The following is a 14867-nucleotide window of genomic DNA, read 5'->3' as shown; positions in this document are numbered from 1 at the left end:
AGGATATAGATTTCAGAAGAGCCTCAATATTTCAGTAGACGAAAGTGATGCATATGGGTCATTTATGCACTTCCTATAGGGATGGATCTGAGCCTTTCTAAACGTTTGATGATTATGCTAGGATGAAGTTTCATATATTCAATTTTCACTCATCCTTTCAAAAAATTTTAATATTAATTTTATCATAATTATATATGTACAAGGTCTTGGGAAAAATTTTCAAAAATTTGGCAACATGTCGTCTATAAATCAGACATTTTCCCATAAAACTTGTACCTAATAGGTTCAATCAAGCAATTTATAATTCAGTTCAAGGCACACGAGAACCGAAAACCACTACCAACATATAATACACATCAACTGCATCCGCCATGCAAGAGGCATTCAATACAAGCATGCAATCCAGTAGTATAATAAACTCAAGATATACAGTATAGCTTAATAGTAGTTCGTGCTAAGAAAATATATAAACTATTCATCAAAAAAAAAAATTTGCCATTAATTAAATCATGGATAGTGTGCTACAAAGCTATACACATATGGGCATGAAAGCATAGACGATATAAGAATATAAGAGCATTCAAATTTATATAGACATGAACGATAAACGCTCCCCCTCAATTATGTACTCTACTCATTTTATGTCATCATATGCTTTAAATTTCTTGGCCAAGTGACTTAAGGATATTCAATGATATAAACTTGGCATTTTGATTATAGGCTTATCGAACCAAAAATTCACAATGAATATCTTTTCTATGTGCTAAGCCTATTTTGCCTCTTTTCTTATGAATCTCAATACGTATGAGAGGCACAAGTTCAAATGGCATTAAACTTTAAGGTTCGTGCATAGGTTTCTTGAAACTATGCATTTTCATATATGTTGAAACCTATACCAATCATATTAGCCATTTAACTTAATTCACAAAGGTGAAGCTCTAAATTATTTGACTTCAAGTTTGAGAATTTGTGAAGATGATTTAAATACTCTTAAAAAAAATTTTATTTGGTTCAGAAGAGTATTTAGGAGACGATGGACATCTTCCAAAATATTTCATGCTTGTAATTATGTCTAGGATTGGGCAAAGAACATATAGGAGAATATGGACGTTATGAATGATGCTCTTTGGAGAATGGAAAGCATCCTTTAGATATAATCATAAGGATACCTGTTAATTGGCACTAGTAGAATAGGCGTTTATGATCAATAGTGCTTAAGCCTAGAGTGATAATTGATATCTAATCAGGCTTTTATGTTCTGGAGAGAGCTTAAGATATATAACGATATATGGCAAGATTGATTCCATAAGGCTCAAGCCTGTGTAATGGACAAGAGGTGTGCTTAGCTTAAAGTTTTACTTTCAAGTATGGATTCAGCATTTAGAATTATTTACCAAGCAAGAATGCCTTGTCCATTTGGAAGTGGATTTCATTCAAGTACGCTACAGTCAATGTTTTTATATTTTATTTAATCATTATGATATTTATTCGTGTTAAATTCAGATTGGATATATTACTTGAGATTGCATATTGGCTAGATTTTCTAATGATCTTAGTATATAATGAAAGTGTATAATGAATGCACATACAAAGATTTGATATTTTAAGCATAGACCACTTCCTAACCTTTTGGTCATCACTACCCCTCAAACCTAGGAACTTAAGGAAGAATTTGAAACGAATATTTAATTCTTATTTGATCCCAATCTTTCTCAAGTCCTACGGGGTTTGTTCTCATGATTACCCACGCCATTTCTTCGTCTAAGCCTCTGGCACTTATAAGTAAATAATTAAACCATACGTGCCACATAGTTTTGCAAAATATGCAAGTATAGAATATACATAAAAGATTATTCTTATTTATTCTATTTTTATCTGATGAGGCATGACTATGGGTTTGATAAGCAGAACATGAACCCTTTTTGAAAATATTTTTCATTTTAATTGCGAAGTGTTCGTTATGATTATTCTTTTCATTTTCAGCTTTGATTATAACTCTAGAATAATCATTTACTTCTTCCCTTAAGCACATAATTTTCAATATCTTTTCAATATTTTTATTTTCTAAGGTGGAATGATAAGCTTTCAATTCTTTTAATTGTTTTGCCACCTTTTTATCCTCATTTTTCAAAAGACTTTTTCATTTCAGATATCTTAACTACAAAACTTATGTATTTTCAATGAAGCATTTTCTAGTTCTTCATACACATGCATGTTTTCATTATTGAATTCAACACATGATTCATCACAAAATTTAATACAATCATTGTTACCAGAATCAGTGCATGCATTATAATCAGCCAGTGTATCACAAGTTTTAGCAGATGATTCATGACAAGTTATATCACAAAATTTCACAAGAATCATCACATGCATTAACAACAGAACTATCTTATATCATATATCACTATACCCTAAAACTGAGTGTTAAGGTTCTATCTTATATCATATATCACTATACCCTAAAACTCACTTTTGAATATAAAAAGCCTAAATTAAAATCAAGTCATCACTCTAAGCTTAAAGTACTAATGATCATAAATGACTAATATATATTGAGTGCTTCCCATAACTATAACCAAATTAGAGGTATCCACTAGGGGATTGGTACCTTCGAGTTTAAATTGTAAAACCTTTAATTTTGGTTTAATCGCTCCATAGGAAATCTTTACCAAACCACAATCATATCAGGTATAGATTCATCCTTTCCTTGGTTTGTATCCTTGTTCTAACTGTGATAATTTTTATATGATACTTTCCATTCTCTAAAAAGCATTGTTCAAGAAAATTTAAATACTCACAAATGCTCTTTGCCTAAGCGATTGGACATATCCACTTCCATGAAAATATCTTGAGCCATGTCCACTTATATTGGATACTCTTAACAAAAATTATAATCCTTATGAGTATTTAATCCACTTCACATGCATAGCTCTCAAAACGTTAAGTCATACCCTTTAGAGCTTTATATCGTTTGAAATGAGTTGAATGGGTAAGTTGGTTGCAGTAGGTCTTAATCTAGATAAATGCATAAAGTTCAGGGAGACCTAAGCACATGCATTTGAAATTAATAGCCATTCAAACTTGTGCCTCTCACACATATCAAAATTCATATCAATAGAGGCAATACTGGCTTAGCTCACTTAAAGAAATATCTATTGTGACTATTTGGTCCTTTAAGCCTATTCATCCAAAGCCAAGCATATATCATCAAAAATCTTAAAACACTTAGCTAAAGAAAGTAGAAAATGAAAAAGGCATTAAATGAGTTGAGTGCATAACTCAAGAGGAGCATCTCTCTTTCACGTCTAAATAAATTTAATGCTCTCACATTATTATTTTCTTATGTTCCTTGATGAGAATAACACTGCAGCCCACTATCCATTGTTTGTCTAATGATTATATCATTATTGGATAGCATATATTCAAACTACCTGATTGCATGTTTGTTACTGAAACCCTCCTGCATGGCGGATGCAGTTGATGTGAAATGCATGCTAGTAGTGGATTATAGGTTCTTGCATGCTCAAATTGAACTATATTGAATTGATTGCTTGAATCTATCAGGTTTTGGTGTGTGAAAATTTGGAAAATGTCCGATTTACAGACTACATGCTGCCAAAATTTTGACAAAATTTTTCCCAAACCAAAACCTTATGTTAAAGATGATTATGATGAAATTAACTTTAAAATATTTTTGAAATGATGAGTGAAAACCCAAATAGATAATCAAACTTCATCCTTGCATAATCATCAACTATTTAGAAAGGCTCAGATCCATCCCTATAGGAAGAACATAAATGACTTATATGCATCACTTTTGTTTAATTTAATATCGAGGCTCTTGAGAATACCCTAAACATTATATCCAGAGCTTAAAATCTTATGATTTGATATGGAGTGTTTTTGGGTCATAAACATTATTGCATGCTTTAATATATTCTCTCTGATGCATCTATAATCTATAGGGACAACTATACTAATCAAGTGACAAATGCAATTGACAAATACTCAGTATAGTTGATTTTAAAGATTTGGATTGATGACTTATACTACTAAGCATAATGAAATTAATCTTTAGTCAGTATAAGTAGTTAAAGAATCTAAGCACGTACTCAAATTGAAAGGGGGAGCATCTAGACATAAATTCCTATCCTGTTTTTGCCTTCCTATATGTTTAGCTTACGTCTTGAATGAATTCATTGTGGCATGTGCTAAAATGTAAAACTCTTACTGAAAATCATAATTTGAAAGATGTTGTTTCTGCCACAATCATCTGTTTTGCCATATGATTTTATTTTTATCTTCAAATTTCATATGGTTATATTTTTCTGGTTATGTGATGTTTTATGCTTAAATATTCATCAGAAAAATACTGCTTGCACGAGTCTTAAATTAAAGCTTCTTTTTTCTGCAAGCAACCCCCAACACCATTTTGCAAACATTAAAAAGGGGATGTATATTATAATTATATACGTATATATAATTATCTACATTAACTTTTGGCAAGATCAAATTTCAAAACAAACTCTTTTTCCTCTTGCCTCATTGTTATTATATACATACATGTATTTCAAAATTGCATAACTTTGAGTATAGTCTTAATTAACTATCGTGCTTTTAAAATGAAATGCAATATGTCATGCATATGCGCTAAATGATTAATATTTGTTGCATGCTAAATTTATTTGATAGGATGAGTATATAATAAATGCACTTAAGAGAACATCATCCTTGAGCTTAATTCAAGTAAGCGTACGTGCAAATATACATGGGAATTTAAGTCTCAATCTTAGAATAAATCAGTAAGAACTTAATGCCTAAAATCTCTTGCATGCTAAGTAATATCTAGAAGAATGAACATATGATGGGTGTGCTTAAAGGAAATTCATTCTTGAGCGTTAACGCACTTATGTATGCTTGAGACTATATCGGGGAGTTTAAGCCCCATCCTTGAGAAGAGAATTATAACTCACCAAGCTCAGTGGACCTATACTATTAATTGGCTTTAACTTTTTGAGTCCGATCTGTTTCATTACTTATACTGTATTAGAAACTTAATGAACTCCCATAATTAATGTCAGTTTAAGTAGATGCTTCCTAGACATTTCATAGTTTACATAAATTTAGGGGGAGCTCTCAAGTAAAATTTACAAGTCTAAGAAACAAATTTTATAGTTGATGTATTTTATTGCCGTAGACTTTGTGACTATTGATTGTTGCTTGTGTGCATAATTAGTATGTCTACTCCATGATGCCCTTGGACTTTACATTTTCTTTGCATGGTCTTATTAAGCTTTATATTCTATTGGTTGGATCATACTGATCTGTTTGAGTAGTTGTGGATAAACTGCTAGGAATATAAACTCAAACAGGATACTGATCTGTTTGAGTAGTTGTGGATAAACTGCTAGGAATATAAACTCAAACAGGTTACACTTATACATGTTTTATTTTGGAAAGTTCGATTTACAAACGGCACTCTACTGAAATTTTAAAAATCTTTCCAAAATTCATCATGTATAACTGTAATACTTACCCATTGCCTGGGTTATTAACTTATATGGCCCTTTTTGCTGTTGCCAAAAGGGGGAGATGGAAAAGGGCAAAAATAATGGGTAAAATGAATCTGTTTAAAAATCAGTTGGATGTATATTCAGAGGGGGAGCCTTTTTAGGCTTAATCCTACATTTTTGCTTGTCATATTTGTCACCATCAAAAAAGGGGAGAATGTTGACCTTATAGGTCACGCCCGGTTTTGATTATGACAAATACTCATTGTATCTAATGGGTTTTTGAGGTTTTGTGCAGGAACGAAGATTGTTAAGATCAAGATAGGCACAGAGCAAGTAAAGCCCGAAGACCAATTATTGTTTTCAATTGTAATATATTTCATTTGTGAAAATTGGTCTGTAATAGTAATTAGGTCTTTAGTTTGTAATAAACTCACACACATCACATGTATGTTAATATGTAAGCTCAAAACAAGCCATAAACTAAAAGTGACCTTAGAATGACCTTAGGGTTTACCCTTCGGTCGATCGACACCGGATTTTTTCGGTGTCTTCAAAATTGGACCCAAAGTGACCTTAGGACACTCACCTTTGCACTTGCATGTATTAGGAACTTGAATAGGGTGAATGTGTATTAAAACGGGACCGAAATGCACACATTGTTCACTTTCGGTCAACCGGCAGTTCATTTTGCCCTGGTCGACCAAAACAGGCCTGGGTCAACAGTTGACCAAGGCCCTAGTCGACCGAAACCCTCTCTGGTCAACAAATTGATCATCTGGTCGACCGAGCCAATTTTGTACTCTAACTACCTGGTCGACTGAGGGTCCTCGGGAAAAATCCCAACGGTCTGGTCGACCGAACCAGCCAATTCATAATGGCCCGGTCAATTGAACCTCTGAAAAATGGGAAATCACCCACTTTCGGTCGACCGAGCCTTCAGTTCAAAAACCTCCTGGTCGACCGAACCATATGAGATCTGGTCGACTGAAACTATTTTGGTCGACCGAACCTCTAGGGTTGTCCTAATTTTTACCGCGGTTAAATATTTTTTAAACAGGATTAAAATATTTGAAATGTCATTAAACTTTCCTAATAATACCCAATAGGTCCCTAACAGTTATATCTTTTCCCATGTCTATATATATGAGATCATTTGTGAAAATTAGTGTGGGATTAGCTACTTTGATTAGGAGAAATTCTCTGAAATTTCCAAATCTTATAACACTCATATCTAAGCTCCAACCACTCATACTTACCTTCTCTTATTGCTCAAAATCTCTGTAAGTTGATTGAGTGCTTGATTAGAAAGGTTTGCTCTCCCATTCTGATTAGATTGATTTGATTTTTACGGGAGCTAAACCTAAGTGTTCTTAGGGGACTTTGTTAATAAGTCTCTCCTAAGAAGACTTATATAAAACGTCTGAGTATTGCATATTCATTGTAACATCTTGAGAAGTTTGTATTTGTTTTTTTGGATTGCAAAAACTTGTCAAACATTTTCAAATATCTATTGTACCTTTATCTTGAAAAAATATTTGAAGAGATATTTGGTCATGTGATAAAATCTTTGTTGCAATATTCATTAACTCACATATCCTTTGCTGAATACAAGGATTGAATATCTTTTTGCAAACCAAACATATACATTACTAGAGCATCATACGATTGAGAAAACCCGCTCATTGAAATATACATATATATTGTTTGGCTAGTATCTTTGTGTGAACATATTGCCTGAATATCTTGTGATACAAAGATTACTTGATTGATACTCTCACACACTTATTACACTGATAGTAAATATACATATCTGAGAGTTGAAATATTGGACCACACTGAGCTTACATATTATATCATTTGTGGTGTATGTAATTGCTTATATTTGGGTACATATCTGCTTTACACGAAAGCACAATCACTGTACTATTTGATTGTAATAGACATCTGTTGTATTTCCAGGCACGGGCCTGAAGAGGGAGACTAGCCCTAGAAAAGCCCCAGATTGGCTTAGACCCGGTTAAGAAAGTTAGGTGTGTCATCTTGTTAAAGCGTGTAGGTTGATGTCAGCCTCGCTAATTGACCTGGTTAAGGTTGAGGTCAGCCCTGTGCTAATTGACCTGGTTGTAATCGGTGTCGCTCCACCCTTAAGTGAGCTATTAGTGGAATCCTCAAACTTGCGAGCTAGAGGTGGGGACGTAGACACAGTTGGCTGAACCCCGATAACATATCGTGTGTTTGTCGCACTTTATATTTACCGCACGTGTATGTTATTATATGAATGATGTGCTTGATTTAAATTTTTGCATATCATAATTATCGGTGCATTTGGAACTGCATAGAAAGACCCTAGGTAGTAATATGCTGCTAACATCTAGTTCAACCTAGGAGAAAAGTTTAAAATTCCAATTCACCCCCCCCCCTCTTGGGAATACACCAATTCTAATAGTATCTAAAGCACAATACAATATGTCCATGGCATTAGAATTAATCATATTAAAATTATTTTCATTTATTTGTGCACATCTTCCCTTAGTAGTCACAAGCCCGACCTTCTAGTCCATATATTTTATAAATATGCTCATTCTAATTTTTCAATGGGTATAATTTACATCACAAAACAATGGAGGGCTAGAAGGTGAGTGTCCCTGGCCGAATGGGGATACACTAATGTGAGCCATTGTGATCTTTTGCAAAAATATTTAAGTCTATGCAACAAGGCTCTGATACCAATTATTGACTTTGGTGCATTCCTTAGAGGGCGGGTGAATTGGACTTTAAATTTATTCTTGGGTTAAACTGGATGTTAGCAGTATTTCAAACCCTAGGGTCTTTTATGCAATCCCAATCAAATATTTAAACAATAAAATGCAAATATTCAAGTGTTGAAATTTAAAGTGCGAAAATTAAAAGTAGGCACAAGAAATGTTATCGTGGTTCGGCCAATACTGCCTACGTCCCCGCCTTGGCTCACAAGCACAAGGATTCCACTAAGGCTCATTTCATAGGCGGAGTGGCACAGATTACAACACCTTACCAGGATGGTGCACTTAGTTTTCCTAACCGGGTCAAAACCAATCCAGGACTTTTCATAGGACAAGTCTCCCTCTTCAAGCCCACGCCTGGAATACAACCAAATCACAATATAAGATGTGTACAAAATATATGCTTCTCAACTAAGCAGATTTGTACCAGTATCAATCAATGCACATCAATAATATAATGTCACGCCCCAAACCCGGAAATGGGTCCCAGGTGTGAATTTAGTAACCCAACCTGTCTCTGTATCAATTTAAAACATACCTGATACAATACAAAGTGAGGGTCCGACCCCGTGGGGTGAACAGATGCTCGCATACATACATACAAACATCCATACTCATCCATAATACGCAACGAAATACGATCTTTTATACATAACTAGTATCATACCAGAGTCTATACGAACTAGGATATACATTCCCATAATTACAACACATACTCCAAGGGTCCACAAAACTATCTTGACAACCTGGATACCAAAACTCGTACCTAGTAGGTATTAGCAGTACTACGACACCCTTACTCCCAGATGCTAGGATGCTACTTATGGCTACTTGAGGGACCTAAAAAACATTGTACGTACATTCCGGGTGAGACACCTCCCAATAAGGAAGAAAACAGGTTATATCAGTGTGTGACATACCAGTGTTATTTTACATACTTCATAACACTATAAAAGATACGATACAGTTCAAAACATTTCCATACAGTTTCATACATATACATACAGTTCCATACAGTTCCAGTATTTTCACAAAAACCATTCCAGTACATATGATATCCAAAACATATGGTCAGTGGCGTCACACTAGTTCACAACTACACAAAGTCACCTCATCTCACAGCGATTACATTGCTACATACGCAACTACGCTGCAACGACTGAGGCCCACAGTGATTACATTGCTCTATACGCAACTACACAAGGTTACCTAGTCTCACATCGATTACATTGCTACATACGCAACTACAATGTGATGACTCAAGCCCACAGTGATTACATTACTCCATATGCAACTACACAAGGTCACCTAGTTTCACAGCGATTACATTGCCACATACGCAACTACACAAGGTCACCTAGTCTCACACGATTACATTGCCATATGCACAACTACGCTGCGACGACCTAGGCCCGCAGTGATTACATTGCTACATACGGTGTAGAACACAACCTTCGGTGACCAACCAAATCATATTGGTGATATTTCATACCCCGGATATAGAGCCAGCCACTCTCGCCCACGGTAGTTAACCAATACATGGCTGTTTTACAAATCCCAGGAATCATTTTGGAACTCACGTTCCTATACATTTCAGCGTACGGTAAATAATTGTTTTACAAATACCTGGAACAAATACATACCTCCATACATACCACACTTATTTGGTTTACGACAAATCATATCAATTACAATTTCAAGTATACAGTTTATGAAAATATGGATTACGGTCACCTCAATAGTACAATTTTAACATCACCAACAGTTTCCAACACAAAGTAGAGATGATACCCGAAATCCCCAATTTTTCCCAAAAATTGTAACCCAAAAATTCCGTATTTTTACCTAATAGATTTTCCCAAATAAGTAGCCAAAACATACATATGATCATAGCCTACAAGCTTACCAATCCTGATTTTGAAAATAAACTGGTATGAACAAAATCCCCTTACCTTAATTCCAATTCCAACTATGAACTCTACGGTCCTCAAAACTACGAACCGAGACTCCAAAACCTACAAACCACAGTACAGTACATGCTTACAATCCATACTACTACATATATACTGAATTAGAAACGAAAATCAAGCCTTACCTCAATTTTAGACCAAAACCCGAAAACCTCATAAATGAGATTCCGATCTGCTAGAAATGTAAAGAATCCTTTCCTGATCCTCGCATTATTATTGGATTTATGAATCGAGCAATGATCGGAAAAGAAAACTAGAGAGAGAGAGAGTGTAAGGAGAGTTCTAGAGAGAGAGAGAGAGAGTTTGGGGAAAACTTAGCCCCAATGCAACCCAAAAATACCTTTTATAGGCCTTTGACCCAAAGGGATTTGTCGACGAATTGAGGTCCTCGTCGACGAATTCTTCACTATCCTCGTCGAGGAATCTACAGCCTCGTCGACGAGCCAGATATTTCACATTTTCTTGGACCTCTCGGCATTCACTCGTCGACGAGCTTCTGAATTTCGTCGATGAGAAGCCTTCAACCTTCGTCAACGAATTATGGCCTCGTCAACGAATTCTGTGCAAATTTCATTTTTACCCCTCTTTTACATAATTAACCCCTATATCATGGTTCAGGTTCTTACATATAAGAACTATAAGCTCAGTGCTATATGTGTGCAATCAACACTCAATTGAATGTCTATATTCAATGAAGTATATATGATGACCCAAAAAAAAATTTATATATATATATATATGATTAAAGCACAATAATAATAAAATAATAAAAATGGTCATTAAGTTAATATCAATACAGAAGTGTTTTTCTGTAAGATCCTTGATTCCATGTTTGATGCCTAAGAAAGACCTTGTCTTAGCGAGTGCTAAGAGACCATTGCGGCTCAGTCGCTCTCTAGAGGTCGGCCTGATCAAAATGGAATTTCATAGGATAAATAGGATAGACAGTGTTTGTATACGTAAATAAGTACATATACATAAAATAGTGTTTTGACAGACATAATTTGTACAAATACATAGTAAGATAATAATAATAATTTAGGTATCATATGTGAGGCCCACATGAGTCCCAAAGTCGTGTGGGATTCACTTGAGTTCCAGAGTTATGTAGGGCTCATAAAACCGTATAAGGACTATTGGAATTACGTAGGACCCACTTAGGTCTCGAAGTTTTGTGGGGCCCACAAGACCATGTGGGGCTCACATGAGTTTTTGAAATTCAAATTTAATTATTTTTTTTAAATAAATAAATACTTAAACATAACTTAAAAGTAATAAAAATGATAATAATGATTTAAAATAATAAAATAATTAATTAATTAATTAACTAAGTAATTAATTAAAAATTTATTTAATGGGAATGGTGGCAAGCACTCCCACATGACCTCCATCCTCATCTCATACTCAACCCATACTTAGCCCATCCCATGTCCATTCTTTAATTTTTAAAAAATTATAATTTCACCCCTCTCCTCACACTTTTACAAATTCCACTTCTTCCTCAAAATTTTCCTATAAATAGGAATCTCTCAACCTTCATTTTTCACAAAAATTTTCAAAGGAAGAGAAAGATTAGTAAGTGAAAGAATTTGTGGTGGAGAGAGAATTTTTGAGTAAGTTCTTACTCACCCACTCTTTCCGATCTCATTTCTTAGAGATAGTCATTGTGTTCGTAGCGTAAGGTAAAAGAAAAGGTAAGTAAATTTGATTATCTTAGTTTTTCTTTATTTAAATTTATACCCGAATTTATTTTATAAGTAAATTTCAATTATGTTAGTTAGTTCCACAAAATTTCCATGAGTTTATTTTTACGCATATACCAATTCTATCTTTAATATATTTGCATCTATTTTTGGGTTAAGAAATGTTCTAATCTCCTCGGGTAAATTTTCAGCATTTCTTTCTATTAAAAAAATATATATATATTTTTAATACAAAAATTGTGTGGCATGAGTTTATTTTACGTTGCATTTTTCATGAAAATATGAGTAAAGATGAAATTTTCACGAGATTATTTTAAATTGCATAAATTTTAATAAGATGATTTTAAAACCCCTTATGGTAAAGCAAGTTCAAAGTTACAAATACTCGATATCGCAGCTTAAAGTTTAAACGGAAAATTTCATAATATTTTCCTTTCACATTCTTCAATTCATTTCCACAAATACATAACTAAATAAGTGGTCCTATGCTCAGAAATCATAGTTTTAAATGGTTGGTATTTTAATAATTCACACCAAAATATACATATAATATAACATAATTTATTACCTTTAATTTCATAAAATTTGATTTAATATATAATTTCCTCTTACCTGGTTTCTTGAATTATGCCAACAGAGACCCAAAAAAATACCTGCGGCGCTCACCCGGATCCTGAATCAAAAATCCTAATTTTATTAAATTAATCCTAAATAAAATATTATTTTAATATTTCTTAGGCCCTTAAATACCAAATAAACAGTTATACTTTCAAATATAACCAATTTTCCAAAATTTCCAAATCTCACTCTCGCTTTGGAGTGGGGCCTAGAAAACCCCAATTAGAAATTTACTCATGTCAAAATGATGACGATCACGACTAAGACCTCATGGTGGTGGCTGATCGTTGATTTGACTAAAGATCTAACAAAAAATTGATAAATTAGAAAAAATATGTCTTACCCCAAGAATAGTGCCTACGCCGCTCCCACGATAAATTCGCTCCAATAGAAATGTCAGTGGTGGAGTTAGGAATCTAGCGACGCCTTCTGTTTCCTGATCGGCGCTCGTTAGGCTGATGAAATTGAGGAGAGAGAGAGAGAGACGGAGACGGAGAGGCCAGAGAGCTTTCCAGGGTGGCCTCCCTCGGCTATGGATATCCAGAGCTTCTAACTTTTTTTTTTCTCTTTCTTTTTATTTTACTACATATGATAATAATATTATATTATATTCTATATATATATATATATATAATGTAATGACTTGAAAAAAAAATATAGTATTTTAATAATAAAGAGGGAGGAAAATAGAAACAGGAACAAAAAGAGGCAGTAAACTTCGTCGACAAACGTTCTGCGTTCGTCGACGACATCTACTTTTGGAAAATACCCCAATAAATTTATTAGAGCCTCGTCGACGAATACAAGGGATTCGTCGACGAGAGTACAATAGGACCTCATCGACGAGGGCGAGCTTCGTCGATGAGAAAATACCGAGAGGGGTTTTAGGCCATCTGAAATTCGTCGATGAGGAAGTAAGGTTTGTCGACGAAATTACTGAAAGACTCGTCGATGAGATGACGTGGCTCGTCAATGAAGGCCGCAGTATAAATAGTGTTTAACTCTGATTTTTACACAGAAATTTCAGCCGAAACCCTCTCTCTTTCTCTCATCTACGGCTCATCCTCCTTCTTTCTTCGATTTCGGCCCCGTCAGTTGCCGGATTGACGATCTGAGACCACCACGATACTCTTGGTGGAGTTCTCTATAAGTCTGCCGGAGCGGATCGTCAATGGAACGAAGTTGGAATTCATCCCAAATCTAGGGTAAGACCTTTTATTCGAAATTTGACTTTCGAGCAGTTGTAGGAAATGTTATAGACGTAGAAATAGTGATGTTTTGTTCTGATTTTTATGATTTGCAGGGTGTTGAGTGGAGAACCCTGCGGGTGTTGGACCTGTTATAGTGAGGTATTTTTAATAGGAAACAGGTCAGGGAAATATGCTATGCTAGGTTATTTGAGTATGTTTTCAATATAAAATTACAAATGTTCCACCAGAGTATTGTTTACAGCAGAGATTTGTATAGTTTATCAAATATGATTAATATGTTCTACACTTACTGTGTGGCTTGAGAATATAGATATAGTATAGAAACATGCTTTATAGTATTTTTCATATATGTGTTTTACAGAATATACAGACAGTGAATGTATTTTACATCAATTACAAAAATACCATGATTATACAGTTTTACAGTACCATAACATACAGATTTACAATTGATTACAGAAACATAGTTGATATAGATACAATTTTCTACAGCGTCATGGTTTATACAGTTATTACAGAATCATGGTAAAACAAATAGTTGTATATAGAGATGTATTATATAGTATCAGACATGTTGGCCTAACAAGGTCTTTCAATTAGGTTTTGGTGATAACAAACAAAGGACTATTTAACTTGAAAAGATTGAGTTTTGAGTTTCAGGAAATATGGATCAAGTGTGGTTTAAGCAAAGTTCAAGTATAGTTCAAGAATGGTTCAAGAGAAGATCAAGTATAAATCAAGTATGGGACAACTACTCAAATGATTCAAAGTGAATCCAATATATTTGAAGCTCAAGCAAATTTTTCAAAGAACTTCAAGAGCAAAGCATGAAAGAGAACTCAAGCATGACTTTTGAAAGCTTAGGAAACATATTTGTAAGTATTTCAAAAGTTAAAATATCATTTGAAATATATTTTGAAGCTTTTTCAAGAGATTATAAAGATTTAAGGACCTATTTAATAATATTGAATTAAGTTTTTATAAAGATCATAAGAGAGCAAAACAGTTTTAAAGAAAGACATTTTAAAAACAGGATTTTAATAGCTCAGATGACTGAACTTTTCAGTTCAGATGACTGGAGTAGATA

This window comes from Malania oleifera, chromosome 10, assembly GCF_029873635.1.
Source record: "Malania oleifera isolate guangnan ecotype guangnan chromosome 10, ASM2987363v1, whole genome shotgun sequence".
Lineage (NCBI taxonomy): Eukaryota > Viridiplantae > Streptophyta > Magnoliopsida > Santalales > Ximeniaceae > Malania > Malania oleifera.
Note: the sequence above shows the minus strand (reverse complement) of the source record.